The 20,681-nt window shown below is 39.9% G+C and overlaps 1 long non-coding RNA gene across 1 annotated transcript in view; it reads left to right on the top strand.

Annotated features, from left to right (window-relative positions):
• The first annotated feature begins 1,316 nt into the window (after window positions 1-1,316).
• The window catches only part of LOC308054367, a 360,286-nt gene continuing 340,921 nt past the window's right edge, over window positions 1,317-20,681 (top strand). The window contains exon 1 of the long non-coding RNA XR_013924082.1: window positions 1,317-20,681. This exon is cut by the window's right edge and continues 36,029 nt beyond it. This is a non-coding gene — a long non-coding RNA (uncharacterized lncRNA).

The raw sequence follows: 20,681 nt of genomic DNA, 5'->3' as shown, positions 1-20,681 counted from the left end.
CCCAGCCTGGCTGAGCAGGTGAGGGATGGATGGAGGCGACCTGCTCACAGTCACATGTACTGTCTTGGAATGTGGCTGAAAAGTTCACAGGACCCTCAATCCTGACTTTTCTCCATACCCTCACCAGAATTCAGTGATCTCCCCAAGTCCATCTAAGGTGTCAAACCAGAATATGAATTATCTTTTTGAAAACCTGGGGGATCTGTTTAGCTGTTTAGACAGGAATGGGTTCCACAGAGAAGGACTTAAAAAAATTTCTCAACAGCAACAGCTGATATGAAGTAAAAGTTGATATGAAGTAAGAAATAAGATTTTCACAAGAAAGCCAGTGATGGGACTGTAACTGAGTGGAAAGAAAATATTCTAGAACCACAAAGTGGTGTTCTGCTGTTGTCCTTGCATACATGACTCTCTTGGTCTGTATCCCAGAGGCGTTTTCCAGCTGCAGTACAATTTTGTTTAACAGCTGTGGCAAAGTAGTGAGTGGGTTTCTGCCATTAGTGGCACTCTAACAAAGCCTTCTCAGCACTGAACAGTGAAAAAGTAAAAGTATCGCCAGCAGGTTGAGGGAGGTGAACCTTCCCCTTTATTCCGCATTGGTGAAGCCACACCTGGAGTACTGTGTCCAGTTCTGGGCTCCTCAGTACGAGACATGGACGTACGGGAAATCATCTGAAGAAGGCCTCTGAAGATGATTAAAAGACTGGAGCATCTCTCCCCACAGCAGAGGAGTCTCTGGCATCCCAGTGTTCAGTCACTGTGATCCATTTCCAGCAAGTACAGCTAACTCCTCTCAGAGTCATTTCTGTGAGGCCAGCAGCTAGCTATTACCTTCTTCATGCAGATATATTACAACTAATAATAAGCAATGAGCTCTTTTTCCCACGTAAGATGAAATCAATGCACATTAGAATAGTTAGGTTGGAATTACACAGCATATTAATGAACCACTTGGTAACTGCCAGTGATGAAATCTGGCTGGGTAAACTATTTCTCTTTTCACAGAGCATTCCCAGATAGGGCACGGGGGTGCCTCTTGGGAGGGTATCAGTTACACTGGCTGAGGAGTTTGTGCTTGGGACTCTGTGGCTGAGCTGGTCCTCCTGGGTCCTCCAGGGTTCCCAGGTTTCTAGTCAATGAAGAGGAAAGTCCATTTTAGGCTGTGCAAATGTCAGCTGTCCTTGTATCTCTTTCTCTACTGACTACAAAGGGACTCTGGAGTGACTAGCTCAGACCGAGCTGTCCAGGACGTAAATTAGCTCAGCTGAGTCTCAGCCCAGATGCCAAGGAAGGTTTGTCAGGAAGGTTTGTTTAGCTCCTGCGGGTGGAGACCACAGGTTTTAGGCAACAACTCTACCCCAGCCTGTGGTAGAATCAAACCTACAGAAGTGGCTGTTGATCATCTCTGTAGCGACCCTGAACATTTTTGGGTGGTTCTTCGCAGGGTTTTGCAGCTATGTTGTGTCTGTGCAACCCTGCATGTCCTCATCACACTGCTTTAACATTGGTCAGGCAATTCTCACGGCAGTGCCAGAGAATTTCTCAATTAACAATGCCCCCATCTGTTTTCTTTGCCTGTAGTTATGTCATTAATGAAAACAAGACTTCCAGTGCCCTGACACTTCTTTGGATCACTCAGCAAGAATGGCCAACCATGCAAACAAAGTAAACTTACTAGCTGGCCTCTTTCAAAACTAAATAAAACAACCTTTGCCAGAGCCAGCGGTCCTGGAGCAATCTTTCCAGCTATGCTACTACCTTCTCCCTGCTGAAAACAAGCACTGAACAGGTAGAAGGAATGACACAGCCTTTTCTCCTGTCAAGGTCTCTCCATGTCAAAGTTCACATGAGGCATTGTGGTTTTTTTCAATTTACAGTGAAAAACTGAAGCTCTGAGGGCTGGACTCATGCCACCTACCTTTGAATAGAAACCACATAGACATCTGCATCTCAGCTCATAACACCAGGCTCCCCTTGCAGTCTGCAAGGCATTTCTTGAGCACAGATCATCTGAACTGTTTTAGGTATTTGTTCTTATATGTTTTGACAACATGTTGTAGGTATCATTATAATTTTTAATAATCTAATCAATATTACTGCTAATAATAGTGGTTATTGCTGGCCTCTAGAGAAGAATAGAATAGAATAGAATAGAATAGAGAATAGAATAGAGAATAGAATAGAAAATAGAATAGAATAGAATAGAATAGAATAGAATAGAATAGAAGTCTCTGAAAAGTGTCTATCAGTTTAATATCTCACATGAACAACTGCATCAGGGTTTAGTCTAGAGAACATATCCCTCACACTTCAGGATCTCACCCTGGAGTGAAATGCAAAGCTTGATTTCTGGGATCTGAACATAAAATTGCATTTCTCTAGAATTCAACAGTAGTTACATATTGGGATTTTGGACTCAGTTCTTATGATGCTACTTACCCTAAAGCAAGTGGTAATGATTTTATGTAAATTATCCTCCCGCCAGCTGGTAAACAATACAATACTAAAGCACGTGATACCATGCTTTTGCTGATCCTGACTGATCCCTGTTTGAGGCACTATTAGCATAGGCAACATTTTGTTTTCCCATAGGAGCTGCTTGGAGGACAATTAGTTAAATCCACTACTCTAATCATGTGGATTTGTTTTGGAGCAAGACAATCTCATAATACAAAATGCCTATTTCAGTTTGAACAAGCAGATTTATTAAAGCTTTTACGTGCACACTGTGTAGCTACCATATGCAAAATTAAAATCCATCTGGAGTCAAGAGAAAATACAAGCAAACTAAATACTACAAGAGCAATAATATTACTAGCTTTCACATCAAGCTTGCAGTCAATGTAATATTTTATTGTTATTCATAAGAAAATAAAATCATAATAATACTTCTGCTCATGGCCATGTCCTGATACACTTACATAGCAAAGGCCATCTTTTTTTAACAACTTCTGTGTCTGCTTTGCTTTCTGTGCTGGAAAATGCTAAGGCTGTGTAAGGCTCTGCAAACCTGGGGCCGAAGTATTTGTGGAGCCCAAGGAGAGACAGGCTCCCAGTGCAATGCACTGAGGCACAGGCTAGGACTGGCCCAGCTTTGGCTTATTTTAGAGCTACAAGGCTGGGCTGAGACCCTCAGCATCTGCACTAGTGCCAAAGGCCATTTCCTGACTTGCTCCAGCCACCGCACCATTTTGCCCTTCACAAGTACTGCTCACAAAATCTCTTACCCTGTGCCAGAAGAATTATAAAACAGTTCATGTAATTATATTCCAGGATGACTTCATTTGGCCTGATTAATTTCACAGGCATAGTATCTAATCCCCAAATTTAGAATCATGGCAGTGTTCTAATTATAACTTCTGATAGCTTAATTCTGTCTTTATAGCCCAACTAAAAATAGTTCATACACATTTTTGCATTACTCTCACTCCAAAGGGGAAACCCAGCACCTATCACTAGATCCCATAGGCAGTCCTAATTTGTTCAACCTTAAGACTCCTGGGACATACCGGGGAATCCATTCCCCCAAGCAAGACACTACTCAGTCAACGCAGCAGCAGATTTGTCCAGTCCTCATACTGCACACAGGAAAGCTGGTGCTGGGAAGAGATCTGGACCTCCATGAACAGTGGGTGCATTGGAAGTTGCTATATCCCTTCTGGAGGTGGTGAACCAATGTCATCAATTTAAGTATCTTGTCCAAAACCACAGAAAGAATCACTGTCAGTATTAGAAGTGAAAATTTTCTAGCATCTTGTTGCTATCTTTACCTCCTAAATGAGGAAACTGAGGCAGAGCTGGGATGAAGGCACCAGCAGCCATATTTTTGGACATATTTTCTACCCTACTCTTCATTAATATTTCCCAGCATGGGTTTCAATCCCTACATGAATGTGCTTCTCCAAGTATACGGGCAAAACAGAATGGTATGTGCAGGGGTAACAATCCTTTATACGGGCCAACCATATAAAGGCCCCTGATATACCTCTAGATAAAGATCTTCCATGGCTTTATGGAGGGGTCGTATTGGTTGAATTTTAGGGTGAAAGAACCATGCCCAGCAGGATTCAACTGCTGTCAGAGTGGTGAACAGTCAAAGCTATGCTGAATGGCTTTGGTGGGAGATTAGATCTGAAAGCAAAGCTAGGGGTTTGCAAATGACAGACACCATTTATTGAGATTACATTTTAGCTGTACAGCCATTACACTAACACAGTCCATCCAGAAATAAGTCTATTTAACCAGGCACATCTTTGAACTGCAGGATCATCCGGTCTGGGTTGTGCTGAGTTGCTCTGAGGGCTTTGCTTGGTGTGCTGTTTGCTCTTCCAGTATCAGAGCTGTTTTCACCTACTTTCTCGGGTGACTTGGGTGAAATATTTTCTAAGATAGTTTTGGAAAGGTGAGTGCTAGCTGCTGGAGAGAACTCAAAACATGCCTCAGTGCTTCTGAAGATGAACAAGGTTTACATTGTGACAGTAGGGAGATTTGGGGGGACTACGACTGTCTTGACACAGTCATGGTTTGTTTGTGTTTTTTGAGCCTTGGTAAATTTTCTTTGCAGCATATTCAGTAGCAGTGCAGCACTGATCCAGTGTGTATCCATTATGCTAAGCATTTTCTAGAAGTCAGGTATGAAATCTGGTTGAAGACCTGTCCCTGAAGTCTACTGAGGATGAAGTTACATTTAGTTGAGAACGAATTTGAGTTCCTTTTTATCATTTTAATACTGCTTTGGGGAAAGGATATGGGGAGAAGGAAAAGAAGGAATAGCAAGTCAGCCCGGTGTCTTTATTTCCCTTATAATGTGTCATGTACTGCTTCACTTGTTGTCATTTACTTAAACATACAATCACCATATTGTGTTTAGTGGCTAATTGTTTTATTTTGGTTCCTTTCTGTCTCATTAGGCCAATTTACTGTTCCCATCCTGTTTGTAATAGTAAAAAGAATGATAATAATAACATCAGTACCATCCCCAGTGCTGCCTGACAGGCTCTTTCCACAGTAAAGCTGCTGCATCTGCATTTCATTTTACATCTGACATTTATTTCCTGCTGCATTATACTTGGGGTTGATGTCTATATTCTTCTCTGATGCAAATGACAATGTGTGATTTAGAAACAGCAGAATTAGGAAGCAAATTAAAACCAAAACAAAATAGTTGGCTGAAGACAAGAAAGTGTGTTTGGATAATAATGTTTTGGAGTAATAGTTTTGGATTTCCCAGGATCTGCAAAAATATTTGGGATCTTTAGATTTTAGATTGCATCCACGTCACAACTCAATGCAGCTAATAGATAGCAGGTGGTTTGGATTGTGCTTTAGACAGCTAAAATTTTCTGAATTTACCAAATGTTGCTGTGATCATTAGAACTGAGATATATCGAGATACAAATATACACACACATACATATATATATATATATATAAAAAAATATGTAACCCTATATTGAGTTTTGGTTACAAAACACAAGAAGCTGATACAAGATCTTGATTCAATTTCAAGCAGCCTGCTCCCACACCAAATTACTATAACCTTTGCTTATGCAATGAACAAAATGTCTTTTGAAATAGCTTGGACTTTTTTTTCTTGTAAAATTTTGCTGATATTTAATTATACATGGGAAGTGTCTTAATTCAAAGTATTTATTTTAAAAATATACAATAAAAATATCATTTTAATACTTTATTCATCCCAAAGGAATTACATCAGTTTCACAAAACATCAGATACTTTTCCTTTCATATTAATAAGAAAATTCTTATAAATGCCTCCAGGCATTAAATGTTTTCTTGAAATACAGGTTTACTTGTGAGAAGCCCCATTGCATACGCAGGTCAAGATTCTTGCTCCCCTAAATCAATAGGAGTCCTCTACTGACCTCCAGAGAGTCAGCCTTTTAGGTACAACTAACAAATATGTTCTGAGCTAGAAATTACAAGCTGTGAGGATAAAAAACAATCCATGAACGGAAGGAGTCCTACATGTGACTGCAAAGTGAGGGTCAAATCCTCAGCTGGTGCATCCTGACCCATTTCTACCTCTCCTGCAGATTTCCTCCCAAGGCTGATATTGTACCATTACTTTCAGCACCCCATCCCTAAACCCAGTGAACCATTATTCAGAGTGTCAAAGTGTTCAAATTACAGCATTCGACTATTTTTCCCTGTCTTTTCAGATTCAAGATTTTACACAAGGCATCAGCTGACATAGGAAACATTGTCTTATTTGGGCAACCTCGTTCTCCTAGCCTGCCAACTGCTTTGAGCTGAACAATCAATGCTGTCCTTCTCAACTTTTTCCTTTCCAATTAATTAATTTAAATTGACCATTAAGTCAGCAGAGTTTTTGATTGATATTTTCATTAACAACCCTCTCATGCAGACCTGTCCAACACCTAAGAAATGTATGATAATGTCCAATCTGCATGAAGGGGTCTGAACATCTCCCTTCACCTCTCAGTGCTAGTGAGTTATTACTCGAATTGTGCTTGCTGTTTCATTGAGTGTAATTTGAATACAGATTAGCTGCCCCAGTGTTCCAGAGCTTTGGCATTATCATTACTGGGGACAGTAATTTGACTGATGAACACACGGGTTATCACAAGGTCATCACCTTCACAGTATTGGAATGGTCCATCGTCCCAATTTTGGAGGGAAGGAGGCTAAACCTTTCAATAGCAAAATTAAGTCCTGTAAATTAACTTGTCCAATAACTTATTGAATAAATCCTTTACTAATTAAAGAACCAATAGGCCCCTTTGTTCTCTGATCTTCAAAGGCTTTATTAAAATCAATGAAGTAATATCAATTTAACAGTATTTTTTTTGTAACAGGAATTAAGATCCTTCATCCAATTAGACACAAATGTTCTGTATATGTAAAATGATTTGAAATGTTAGATGGTAAAAGAAAAGATACTATGTTTATCCTGTGAGAGCAATTATCTGCCAGCCACACCTCAAAAGACATGTTCTTTTTTCATTAGCACTCAGAAAGTGAAAACGTAACAGAAAATTTTCTTCAAACATGTAAAAAAATCCACATGTGCTTTATTTGACTGGAGACTGTAACACTGCGACACTATTACACTTAGCCTGCACTGGCATTTTATCCAGTATAAAGGAGCACTGAAAAATGCAAGCAAAAAGAAAATGCGTAATCTGAACTAAAAAACATGAGCTGATGTACAAGGAACAATTTTACAAACATCAGTGGGACAAGCGTGTTGATTCGCTAAGCTTTCTCCTGAGAAACCTGCAGCTGAAGTAGCTCTTTGGTTACAAACTAAATGAGTGTGGTGGCCTTGAGCCAATCTCAGCTGATCTCCATCCAAACCATCTGCTGGTACACTTACTATTATTTGTTGGCCAAGACATTAGGTATGCAATAAATTATCTTTTAGAGGAAAAGGTATAGCTATGTGAAGAAGGAACCATAATGTCCAATTACATCAAGTCTGGCTCCAGATAAAAGCATCCTTTTTTATTTTTCCAAACCTAACAATTCTCATGAAAATGGTTTTCAAAGGGTGCAGTTGTATTTAAAGGGTTTGGACAAATTCAGGAAAAAAAAAGTTTTATAAATCTTTAATAAAAATTTGGAGATGTTTGTTGCATTATTTTTGGAGAAAAGTGTTCTTTTGAAGATAAATGAAACAACATGAAATTGAAATTTTGTGTATGCTAATAAAAAATTAAGAGAGACAGAAATGTTAAAGATCTGTGGCATTAATACATGAAATTGTATTTAGAAATTTGTGAAAGAGCACAAAGGTTTTACTGAATTCCTTTACCACGATGAAAATAGGAATATTTTTTTGACAGAGGTGATACCCAGGCATGCCAATCTTTTAGTGAGAAGACAACAATGAAGATGAAAATTAAAATATGCAAAAGTAAACCACACTGGTTCTGTCTACTAAAGAACATACATGAAAGATTAATTTCATGTGTGACCATTAATATGGTCACAACGTGTACAGTGAAAAGTAAATCAACATTTTAAAATTACATTTGCAACTATATTGAGAAATGTCATTAGTACCATAATTACAGAATTTATTGAATGATAGAGGATGAGCAATTTTTAGCAAAAGGGAGGCAGAATTTGGATAAAATTGGGCAGGATCACTTAAATACACAGCTTTCAAAATGCGTAACATATAATTCATGACAAGTAACATACTTTTGAAAGTGTAGTAGTGTTATTTCACACTTTCAGAAAATTATCAGATTCCATCAAAACATTTTGATGCTTGAAAGTTTTCAGAGCTCCCTGTCTGAAAAATTTGATTACTTGTTAGTGTTTTCTCTTAAAGTTTCACTGAAATTATTTATTACATAGAAATTTTGTATTTTATAGAAAATTGAAAGTATTTAGATCAACATTCTCAGCATTTTTCAGGATAAGGCTCGCATCTGCTTTAACTGAAAGCTTAATATATGTAAATCTATTCTGAACCATATTTATTTTTATCTAGGTGGAACTATCAGTATGTGCCTGCACATTGACATAAGAAAGGATATTACCCAAGTGGGTCCTTTTCTGGCCCCTGCGACATTACATTGCTTCAGTGCTCAGGCCATAGAACAGTTACAGCATTGCAGATCTTTGGCACAGTATGGGAACAGTTACCTGCTTCTTTCAGAGCAGCAAGCAAGAGTGGTGCTACCAACATGGACAAAGGATCCTTCTACTGAACCTTCACCACATAGATATTTTGCCCCCAGATAAAATAGCTGAACTAAAAAATAAAAAGATGACATCAGAACTTTCATGGTACAAATACCAAGCCACCACCACGCAGCTGACCCCTCCATGCAGCTGAGCCCAGCTGAGATGATCCATACAGTACAGAAGGGTGGCATGCAGGTCTAAGATAATAGTGTTTGCTAGGAAAGGTGCCGCTGACTGGCAACATTTAAGTTCGAGGTATCTGGCTCTGATATCATGTCTGAGAACAGGTAGGCTCCTCATAATCCAAGCTAGACATCAGCAATGTCCTGGCTGAGTTGCCTTTCTCTTGCCAAAAGGGAAAGGTTGAAGAGAAGGCAAAGCTGAAATCTGCCTTTCCTGGAGACCTAAAGACTGAGCCATGGACTGTAGTGACATGTCTTTATTGCTCCAAGGCATTTAAGTCTCTGTTTCTGCCATCCCAGAGAAACATTTCCAGTTTAGAGAGTGCCAGTCCAAATCCTTCACTCTGAACCTATGCCTCTGGCCAGAAGCAGACAGGTTGCACTGAACAACCCAGATGAACCAGTTGTCCAGAAGACTGGGAACTCTCTTGGGAGGTGAGGGATGAGCAGGGCGCTGGATCCAATTTAACCCTGCTAGTTCCAGTGATGCTCTCAGTACTGAGTCCTCCTGGAGAAGCGTGTTATCAATCAGTCCTCAGGAATTAAAAGATGAGGATAAGAGAAATGGAGAGAGAAGAAAAAAGGCTTCACTACAGCAGGATTCACTGGTTTTGTCACACCTCACTTGTAAAGTTATTCTAAATGTATCCCAATTAATCTTCCATACCACTTCTTCCTGCATTCTCACTACATATTATTTTTGACCTTCACAGCATTTTGCCAGCGTTAACTAAATAATTCTCACAATATCCCTCTGAGGAAAGAAGAAAACACCATTATTCCTCTTTTAAACTGTGACAAAGAGGTCTTGTGCAACAGCTTTTCCTGAGGCCATCATGTTTTCTTCCTTTTCTCGGTCTCTTAGCACCAAGGCAGAGTAATTAGATGCCAACCTTTTCTGGCTCCTAGTCTTGGGCTTGGTTCTCTAAATCACACCTTTATTGACATTAGCAATCTACTGTGGTCTATGTCTAGAAGATAAAGAGCTAAAACTCAGGAACATCTTCCACACCAATCCTAGTCTATAATGTTTGGGTTTTTTAAGAGATGAACAGCAATTCCTATTTGCTGCCACAGAAGAATCCAGGGAACAAGATTTAAAATATATTTGCTCTGTGAATGAATTCATTCTATGTAAATCAATTAGTCATCAAAACAATTTGACACTTGGAAAATTGAATCTTCAATTAGATGTTATCTTCCCAATATCCTTTATATCCTCCCTGGGTAGAGATAACACCTTTGTTATCTTGCTGAGAATCCACCTCCCCTACTTTAGCAGAAATGATCAACTGATAGTTATAAAACCCTTGATGCTTGTCCTTGGATGACAAAGTCCCACAGAGACATGAAAACATTAGAAGCCACGGGATGAAACATTAGTTACTACAGCCTCAATAGTGAGATTTTACAACCTGGTTAAAGTGAGTGATTCCAGCCCTTCTGCAACACCTGTGATTTAAAGATATCTTTACTTTGGAAGCTGCTTCTGAACGCTGTTACTGGCAAGAATGGGACAAAAATAAGGAAGGTTTTCTCTTTCAAAGAATGGTCATAGTAGCTTGTACCTTTCTTGTACTTTCTACCTTGTGCCGGATCTCTTCTCCATGCTTGGCTAAGGCAAGTGCCACGCTTGTAGGAAAAGAGTCAAATCCAAATTGAGGAGGAGTGGCTGCAGCATACCAGCATACCTTGAAGTTTGACATTGGTTTGTCATCAGGGACATGGTGTCTGGGTCAACCCACAGGGCAGATCCAGCATGTGCTGAGCTGTGGGCAGAGGAAGGTGAGGACAAGCACTGGAGGAGGGTTAGACTGGAGGCCCCACCAGTGTCTGTGCATCAGAGCCCAGCGCTGCCTTGTAGGGTGTGTTTGAGGCTACACCAATGAAGAAATACACCGTCCTGAAGTGATGGTAAAGGTAAGTAAACATGCCTTTCTCATTTGGCTTCCAGATGTTATTGAATTTTCTATATTCATTATGGTCCCTCCTTTGGGGCTGGCATTTTTTTCACATTTTATACTGTGAGCACTTCTAAATGTCACTTTATCTAGGACAGAAAAAGAGCAATGTCAAATTAACCTCCAGACCTGCCTATCTGCTAATCCACAATGCAGCTGCTACCCCTCGCTTGTAGCTCATTGGAACTCCCCATCTTATTTCTTGGCAAATTTTGTCTATGCAAAAGTTGCTGAGTACATAAAGCCCACACTGGAACCATCCCTAGATATCAAATAAAATGCATTGATTTACTCCAGCTGCTGATTTGACCCTCATAGTCTTGTTTTATGTCCACTTCAGTCTGTTCCCTGAGGAAGAGGAGCTTACTGCTCCTCTGAGATCCACCTGGTGCAGACTCTGAAACACATGGAGCATCCCATGAGATCAGGAGATAAGTCTGACTTCAGCTGTGACCTTCTTACAGAGCCTTAGTAGGAAACAACCATCTCTCATGCTGAATATTATCTATGTAAAAAGCTATTATTTGTGGAAAAAATTAAGAACCACTTCCCTGACACCAGTTACTACAGCAAACTGTGAGTGGAATTCCTGTATCTGGGATAACTTCAGAACTGGACCAGTGTATGGACTGATTTTGATACCAGCTTAAGTCATTTACTTGAGCCAGTAAATGCAGAGGTCACCTAAGGTGCAGAGAGTCCTAGTGGAAAGGAAAGAAATTCAACTCTTCACTGTAATATTAAAAAGTGGATAGCAGAAAAAATGTTCCTCTATGTCACACTAAAAGTCAAATTTACCCTAACCATAATCTTACTCAAGATGGTTTGCTTTTTTATGTGCAAGGGACAATTATTTATTTTAGATTAAATTTAGATCTCAGCTGTGAACAGTGATGTAGAGTATAATCCCTGAAAACTCAGTTGCATTTAAAAACAAAGATTATGGCTTCTTTAACCTTCAGAAACTATATTCTATTATAAACCCATGTTAGTTACCTGGTGTAAATATACTGAAATCAACATCAGATAAATACAAGATGCATCAAAAGATTTAAGGCACCTGTTGTGTATTTAAAAGAATTATATCTTGTTTATGGTACAGTATAAAATGCACAACTGATTTATATAACAGCTAGTCTATTGCAGGGGAAATCTCATTTCAATCATAAATGGCAGAAGTTGATTTAAGAATTCATTCTTTAATGGGTCTGCAATGTTCAAATTTAAACTCATTCAATTCATCAGCAAAATATTCAATATGGGGCACAGGGAACTCATTTAGGCAAACAGCGACTTTTAATATAAATTTTCCAGGAGATTTCTTCATCGATTCAGCAGTTTAGTGCAAAATGATTTGTGCGATACATTCTCAAGGATCAATGCAGGCCAAGTCAATGGCTAATATAAAACAATCATCCCACCGACTACAGAGAACGTGTCAATGAACTTTGACTTCACATTGAACTGCTCTGTGGAAAGGAGAAGGAAGTCTGATAAAAATTAATCATAACTTACCCCTCCTCCCGCTACCCTTACCCATTCTCTATTATTACTGTTTGTTTGTATTACAACATAACTTGGAAATCTCATTCGGGACTAGAGCCCTGTAGTGCTGGATTCTGCGTAAACACATGCAAAGGTACCACCTTTGCCCTTAAAAATGAATATCCTCAATCACCTTGCTTCTTCTGGTGTGAGCCATCAGCTCACATAAATATGGGGATTACAACAAGGAGCTGTCTCAGCTGCTACAGCTTGAACCAGAGAACTTCTAAGAACTTGTGAGCTTCAAATCTCCTCTGGACAAAGCAAAAAAAAAAGGACCTTAGCATAGCAGTGACCATAGCAAGGTTGATCTTTGTGTTTTGTGCAGTTGGAGTTGCCCTCTTGGAGGGTCTCAGAGATCATTTTGCAGGATCAGAGCCTAAGAAAAAGATGGGGACACACATACTTTTCTTTGTTGTTCTTCCTAAATTTTAAGGCCATACCTAGAACTCTTTGGATGAGCTTCTGGGGAAGTCTGTTTGCGGCTGGTAGTAACAAAGTTCATTTAGCCATCAACCTACACTTGACCGAGTGATTTCATACATGGCCAGAGACTTAAGAAGTGCAGCAGGTTCCTGGAGAGATGAGTAAAGAGCAGTGTGGAGATAACCCTGCAGCTTTTAATGTAAGTAGCGTCAGGTGGGTGAGACTGGTGTCACTGGTAAAGCAAAAGATGCAATGGGTTAAAAGGGCAGCTGAAAATGGATGGACAGCCTGGCCAAGAGGGAGATATTTGAACGTGGGAAGATATTTGGGACTAATTTTAGGGACCCAGTGGAATATTCTGGAACAAATTTATTAAACAAGACCTTGCCTGAGCTACATCTCTGCATGTTATGATGGAGCAACATCTGAAATGCTGCTTATTCTGTATGTAGCTCTGGCCACTTCAGTGCTTGGAAATAAGCTAGTATCCATTTGAGCAGTTTGTGACTTCACAAAAGCAGGTAAAATTACCCATCTTATGCTGCTGAATTACCTCAGTCTGAGCCTGATAAACTTAGTTTAAATTCAATCTCATAAAAGTCTTTGTCAGTTGGCAGAATTTGACTGAGTGATGATGAGCTGCACAATGATGATGTTCATGGCTGGATTCAGAAGTACTCTGGAGATGGATTTTGTTGATTGCTTTGGACTCCCTCGTTTTTTTTAAAGCATCACCTGAACTACAGGCGTTATTTACATACTTTTACATGAAATGGTATATGTTACATAAACACCAGGTACAGAGGCCTCGTCTTCCAAATCAATGACCTCTGGAGGGACTACAGCGTGGCCTCATTTCATCCCCTAGATTTAATTCCAACATGTAGCTGGAGTACAGCTGGGACATATTCTTGGGTCAAAGGTGGGAAAACTGCTAGACCCCGGTGTTGAAAGGTAGTTTGCAGGCATGGGTAGGAAGTGGAGGGGCATAGCATCATGGTGTAAGAAGCAGCTCTAGTTTGTTTCTCTCCAAGTAGACCTCCATTTTTTAAGCTGGAAGTTTCATTCCTGAACTTCATGACCTACTTCAGAAAACTGATGAGAAAGAAAGCAGGACATTCATTTGGGTTCAGATTGAAAAATGAAGAGACTGGCTACTGTTTTTAATAGATCTCTGGTGATCTGATACATTTGAAGCCTGAATATAGCCTTCAATTACACCGAATGCCATATAAACAGAAGTCAAATAAGATCAGAGTTGACGTAAATATTGTCAATCCTGTCAGAGAGTGGCTGTACATCTTGCATCCTAATCCTACCTCCTTCAGGGACTGTGAGATTCAATGACTGCAGTGAACTGTCAACTCCATAAGGTACATTGCAATGCTTGTCTAATGTTTTTGCGATGTACCCAGATACAACACATTTCTGAAAACAAAATGCCAGCAGGAAAAAAATCCAACACTTGCAGCAGCAGAAATTTTTCGTTTTGGCTGGTGTTGGGGAACTATTGTCGTGTTCAAAGCCTGAAGGATCATTCTAAGAGTACACAAAATATTTCTAAGTTTATAAAGGCTTTCCCATTGCAGAAAGTTTACTGTGTAAATCACACTAGCAAGGATTTCAAGACAAAGCTTTCAATAATATTTAACTAGAATTAGGCACATAGGACCTTTCTACAAGTCTCCTGAAATTTTCAGTCATCCCACTGATTTCAGTGAAGTTTGGTTCTGACTTCTTAACACATTTTGTTACCCGGGTAAAGTTACCTGGGTGGGTTTTTTTCAGTGCTGCTGAACTCATTGACTCTGGAAATTAGCTTTTATTATCCATTAAAGGACAGAATTTTGGAGCTTTATTTTTCATTGATCTAGAGGATCCAAACTGTCTGATAACAAGGGGCTCAGTAATTTTGTAATATGTAAATTACTTCATACTTGGCACTGCAAACTGGAAGCATTCAAAACCTTTACTGCTATGACAATCAAGAATAATCAGGGTAGTTAAACAGCAAAAATTATCATCAACCTGCTAATCCTTGAAGTTTAATTTCATTTTTGCAGTGTCACAGGGAAGATGACACCAAACCCATCAGCTTAGTTTTGTCATGTTCCCCTGCTCAGGCTGAGAATGACAGTACAAAAGGTTTAAATGCAAACCCCACTGTAATGAAAATCAAAGAATATATTGATTTTATTTCCAAATTATTAATCAGCTTCACAGCTGAACAAAAATATTGTATTGCTTAGCTCAAGCAAATCTTAACATCTTTGCCTCTGGCTATGAGTCCAAGAATTGATGAAGGACGAAATGGTAATGTATGTACTGTACACGTCTGGGGAAGCTCAACATCCTTAAAGGATAAACATACTAGCTGTACAGCAAAAGAAGTTTTGTAATATTCAAGCAAATTAAAAATCATAGATGAATAACATATGTAAAGGATCACCTGGTTTCAAGACAATAATTTCTCATGCAAACTCACTCTTCTAAGAGGGTGAAACAGCAAGAGCGAAGGATGTAGCAATACCACAAATAATGGTCTCATTAGAGAGAGTGCCTCAGGAAATTTGACTTTTTAAAGTATTTTTCCAGTGTATCAGTCTTCTTACAGAAGCAGACATTGATAGCCAAGAGGAATGGATGGTCGGAGTCCAGAGGAGGATATCAGTTAGGGGGTTGTGCAAATGATACAAAGGGGTGGGTCATATAGCAGAACTAGAAATGTGGGACAGCCAGCAGGCTGCCAGATTAGCTCACTCGTTCTTGCAAGACTCAAAAACTGTTGTACTGGTACAAATTGCAGTGTGCACAACTCAGGGAGAGTATATCAGCTGCAAATGCCCAGATCCTACAAAGCTACTAAGAGTTACCTGGTACTCAGGAACCAGAAAATGTGGATAAAGTGAAAAATAAATGACATGAAAGAAAAATGCACACGTGAATGATACAAACACTGTCTAAAGCAAATCTCATCCCTCTTAAATTATTTTTTATTCCAAGGTTAATTAAAAAAGCCCCATGAACTTATTCAACAGTTTAGAAGTCCGGCTTCTACCAGGTGAATTTTGCCTTTTCTTCTGAAAATCTTTTTCAGCCCAGCACTTGGATCCAAATTTTTGTGCTAGATCTTGATAGGAGATATGGGAACAATACCAAGCAGAATTTTGGTATTACCGTAGTTATTACCCAGAATGACAAAGACATTGAAGTCCTTCAACCTGAAATGCAGCAAATATCAACCTGTTTCCGCAAGGTGCAAACAATCATTTAAGAGTATTTGTTACAAGCTATAGCTTGTGAGATGTTGCATACCCTCCATAAGGTGGATAAGAATATATCACACTGGCTTCAAGTGTTTTGCAATGTCACATCCCTAGTTCATTTGCATTTACCCATGTTTGCTGTCTATCAAAGACCAGTTGTGTAATCTTAGCTCCTGCTTTCTCAATAAATCCATTGTTGTACACAGCCAGGGATGAGACAGCTGGTTGGACTGATACAAACTGGTGGATGTATTTACAAACTGATCAACCCTCCTGGTGGTGAAGGGACAGCAGTACGTGTCCACACTTGGGCAGCTCTGTGGGTCCATCAGGACTTGTCACTCTGCCCTGCCTGGGGAAGTTCATGCTTTTTGTTTCCTCAGGACACAAGATGACCATTTCTGTGCTTGCCTTAGGTATAACTCAGGTCTCCACCACCACTCTAACATATCGATGCAATTTCAGTCTGAAAGGACTATGTTTTTATCATCTAAGCAGTTAAAAGTTAACCAAAGTAACAGCTTTTGAAACCCACATGGTAGCCAAAAATCTCCTGGCAAGTGTTTTCATTTGCATCCATGTGGTTCAACAGAGAGAAAAGAAAAATATCACCTTAAAAGGCAGTGGAGTATGCAGGCTCTGAAAGTCCTTAGTTCTATTTTAATTCCTGTGCCTTGAAAACTTATTCCGAAACTGCATCTTACCCATCTTCAATATTGTGCCCATTGACAAAAATGAACAGTGCAGCAATTTGCAGCATCACCCTAGGTTTATATTATTTGCAGCGAGTGTATGTATGGCAGAGCCATACATATATATGTATGTATGTATGTTTGGCAGAGCCAAGAGCCAAGATCTCATCTTGTGCTAAAGATTGCATAGATGCAGAGTAAATAAGGAACAGCTTGGCTATGAAGCATTTACAGTCTTAACAGAGGGAACAGGGTGTTCTACCTCCAACAATGAAGGGCTGAAAATTAGCATTCCCCCCCCCCCCCCCCCCCCCGAATTTCTAATGAAAACAAATCTAAATTTCTTGCACAGTTGTGTTGCTCTTTTTGTCTTATTCTAACATTTTGCTTGTATGATCCTTGGGGAAGAGGATATTAACAGCATTTTTTTCAGGTCCATTAGCAAGTGAGTATTTGAGAAAACTCTTTTTTCACCAGAAAATACTAGTTCGTTGAAAATTGTCATAGGAAAGGTTCAGCTTCAGCTAAGGTTAACTTTTGTGTCTGAAGAAAAAAGCTGCGGCAACTTCTAGGGCAAGCACCGTGCTTGATACTGAAGGATGCCAATCAGTTCGATGTTATTGCAGACACAAGCAGAGGCCAAAGCCAAATTTTATGCCACTTACAGATTTCCAGCCCCACTGATTACCGTATTCCTTTCATCTAATTTCAACAAGATGGAAAAAAATCTAAACTTTGCAAACTGTGCTTCTGTACCTACTGCAAAAAATGCCTGCTTTAAAATGCAGCCACTTTGGGGAAGAAAAGCAGCAGTATTTCAACAGCAGAAAAGGCGTGCGCAGCAATTCAGGACAAAAAAATTACTAATCCCAGACTATGCAAAATGGCTCCCTCTTACAGCTGTGCGGAAGTAAAAAGTAGCTGAAACCTTGTTTTTACTAGCACACTGTACTAGTTCTCTTTAATCTAGTTTTGCTGAGTTGCCCACCCTGTAATTGCAATCCTTTAATGAAAAGGCGAGGGAATTTGGGGTGAGGGCATGGGTATTGAAAGGTGGAACAACAATTAACTGTGTTTTTACATGACATTCCATGATTAGCAAAGGGAGAACCATAAAATCAAGGGGCAGGGTGGGGGGAGGATTGAAAAGGATGGAGGCAAGAGAGGGAACAGACCACACTGAACTGTGAATCTTTACTTTTCCTTTTTAAATGAATGAAACTCATAAACTTTAATAGTGCTGGTGAATGTGCCTTATCATTGACTGAAAATCAGATTTGGTATTGATTTGATTTTCAGAATATTACTCAATCAAGCACACTTAACTGCAGAAATTTTGTATTTTTTATATCTTAAAAAATCGGTGCAAGCAAATCTGCCAAGCCTCCCCTCTGGCTACAAGTCTAACAACTGTTGAAGGACAAAAGATAATATATGTGAATACCATTGCCATGGTTCACTGGGTTAAAACAAACGGCCCCCATCTGACCTTTAAATTGAAGGGTTTCCCTTTATATCACTAGAGGCAAAATGCATGGACATGAGTACAACAACAACAAAAAGGGGACTCGGATAGCTGAGCTGTATTTGCTTTGAGAGATTTTTATTCATTTTTAAGGGGATATTTTTTCTTTTCCTTTGGAGGGGGGTAATCCCAAAAGTCAAATTGATGAAGAGAAATGGAATCTGAATCTGGCCTGGGTTACGTTCACTGCTGGTTGGTTGGTCACCCTGAGGGAAATGATATGTGTGCAGCTGGGATGATGAATTGGGTTTGTTTAAGTCATCATTACATTGTACTTTTTTATGGACCTCAGTATTTATAACACTTAAAATTGATTGAGTAATGTGGGTTTCCTTGGCATCCCCGCTGGTCAGCCAGGGTGACGGGCCTTGACAGCAAACATGAAGATATTACTGCTCCAAGACTGGTCCAGGATGTCAGGGTAATCTTAAGCAATATGCTGCTTGCTCTTGTGTGTAATACACTGTTGAAAACTTTCCCTGTGAGTGCATATGTAGGTATATATGTAGGCTGCTGTACATTCGGTGAAGAGCTCAAGCAACTCAGAACTAAAACAAGAAAACGGCTGCTTTCATTGATGTAATTTTTCATTTTAAAGTAAAAATTTAGCTTAAGAATAGCACCCTTATAAACTGGACGCATAGTGACTTTTACCTATGTTTAATATATTCATCCTTTCAGAGTAGTCTCCTCTCCCTGTTTCTGCTGAACTCCATTCAGCTTTCCATAGTCATCAGGAGAAAATATATGACTCAGGAGCAAAATGTGTTCAAGCACCTTTCCTTGATGAGAATGACAATGATGATAGACTAATTATCTTTAAGCCACCAGCCCCAAAATAAGTTTAGGCAAGTGGAACCATGCAAGCTTCCAATTGTAACATTAAGATCAGCAGCTTGGGTGAGGGAGGTGCGCACTGCTTCAACACAAGCGTGTGATCATTTGTAAAGCACCGAGGTAAATGCGTTACAGCAGTGCACATTTCTGCTTGTGATTATTATCCATGTCAAGATTTTACTGCATGTAAAACAACATCTTGTATATTTAAACTCAAAGGCAAACCTTGACATTATTTATATAACTGGCTTTGACTGAGTAGTACTGGTAGCATGAACAAAGCCTCATTTTATCTGTGTGCGCACAACTAGTATTAACCCTCCAATACATGTGCTCCTGCAAGTGGACACTCATGACTACATACATGTGTCTACATGTGTACATCACGGCATGAAACCATCTGAAAAATTGCACTTGAAGACTGGGAAATGCCAGAGGTAACATGTCCTGGACACCAGCACATCATGACACAGTCTTTAGTAATAATCTAATTTCTCCCCAGCAGCCCTGTCTCATTCACACAAAAGGAGCAGCTGGTCAATATTGTGTTTTATTGTCATCGTTCTGTGGGTGGCCCCATGATTAGTCTACTACACATTACCCTCATCTCATCCTTAGGAAAGAATTATTACCCTCCCTGCCTGTGTTTAGGGCTATTTGAATATATAAGACCTGTGATTCTTCTGCCTACTGCAGAGGAAGTTAAAGGGGAATTTGACCTGGAATAGAATGTAAAAGAGAGTGTCTTCCTACCCTGTTTTCCTTGCCAATTTCCTATCGCCAGTTGCCTAAACCAAGAACCAGTTTGAGAGCTTCTGTTAGACTCCCACCTACTTTTCCAGCCACGTGTTCCCTACGTCTCTGTTCCCACCTGGTGTCAACCTGTCCTCAGCTGCATGGCACAGGTCCTGACATTAGCAAGGGTCCTCCAGGTGCTGTGAAGCAGACATAGTTCTGGCCATGCTTTGCATGGGTATTTTGCTGCTGGGCACAGATGCTACTGAGCGGCTGACAGTGGCAAGTTGTTAATGTAATTGGTGGTTCTTACTGCTAACATCGGTACTCAACAGGAGCTCCTACCCTGTGCAGAAGCAGTCTATTTCAATCGGTATAACAGTCCCTGCTGGCTCCATTGGGCAAGATTTGGAGCCACTGCCTCCCTCAGCCTCAAGTGACCACCCTTTCACTGGCATGTCAGGGACGTGGTTGGTTCAATTGTCATGAACAGCATCATGCAAACATGCAGTCCCAGGACAGAAAGAGAATTCTCCAGCTTGGCTTGTCACTGTGTTTCTCTTCTTGAGCCCTCATACCACTTGGTGCGTGCCTTCCAGCTTCCAGGGGAATAAACCATCAGGATGACTCCTAGACGTATCAGTTCATCCTAGGAGACTGCCTCCTACAGAGGGATTGAATGAATACTGCTATTTTCTTCTTTGTTGGTATTTGGCTTTTCAACCTCAATAGGTTTTTAATATACAACTTAGGCACAAAATGCAATTTCAAGTGCCTTTCATTCAAAGCAAGAGTTGCATCACAAGGAAACATAGTGTCATATGGATGCCA

Source organism: Falco punctatus (assembly GCF_963210335.1).
Source record: "Falco punctatus genome assembly, chromosome: 1".
Lineage (NCBI taxonomy): Eukaryota > Metazoa > Chordata > Aves > Falconiformes > Falconidae > Falco > Falco punctatus.
Note: the sequence above shows the minus strand (reverse complement) of the source record. Positions and strands in the feature narration are given on the sequence as shown.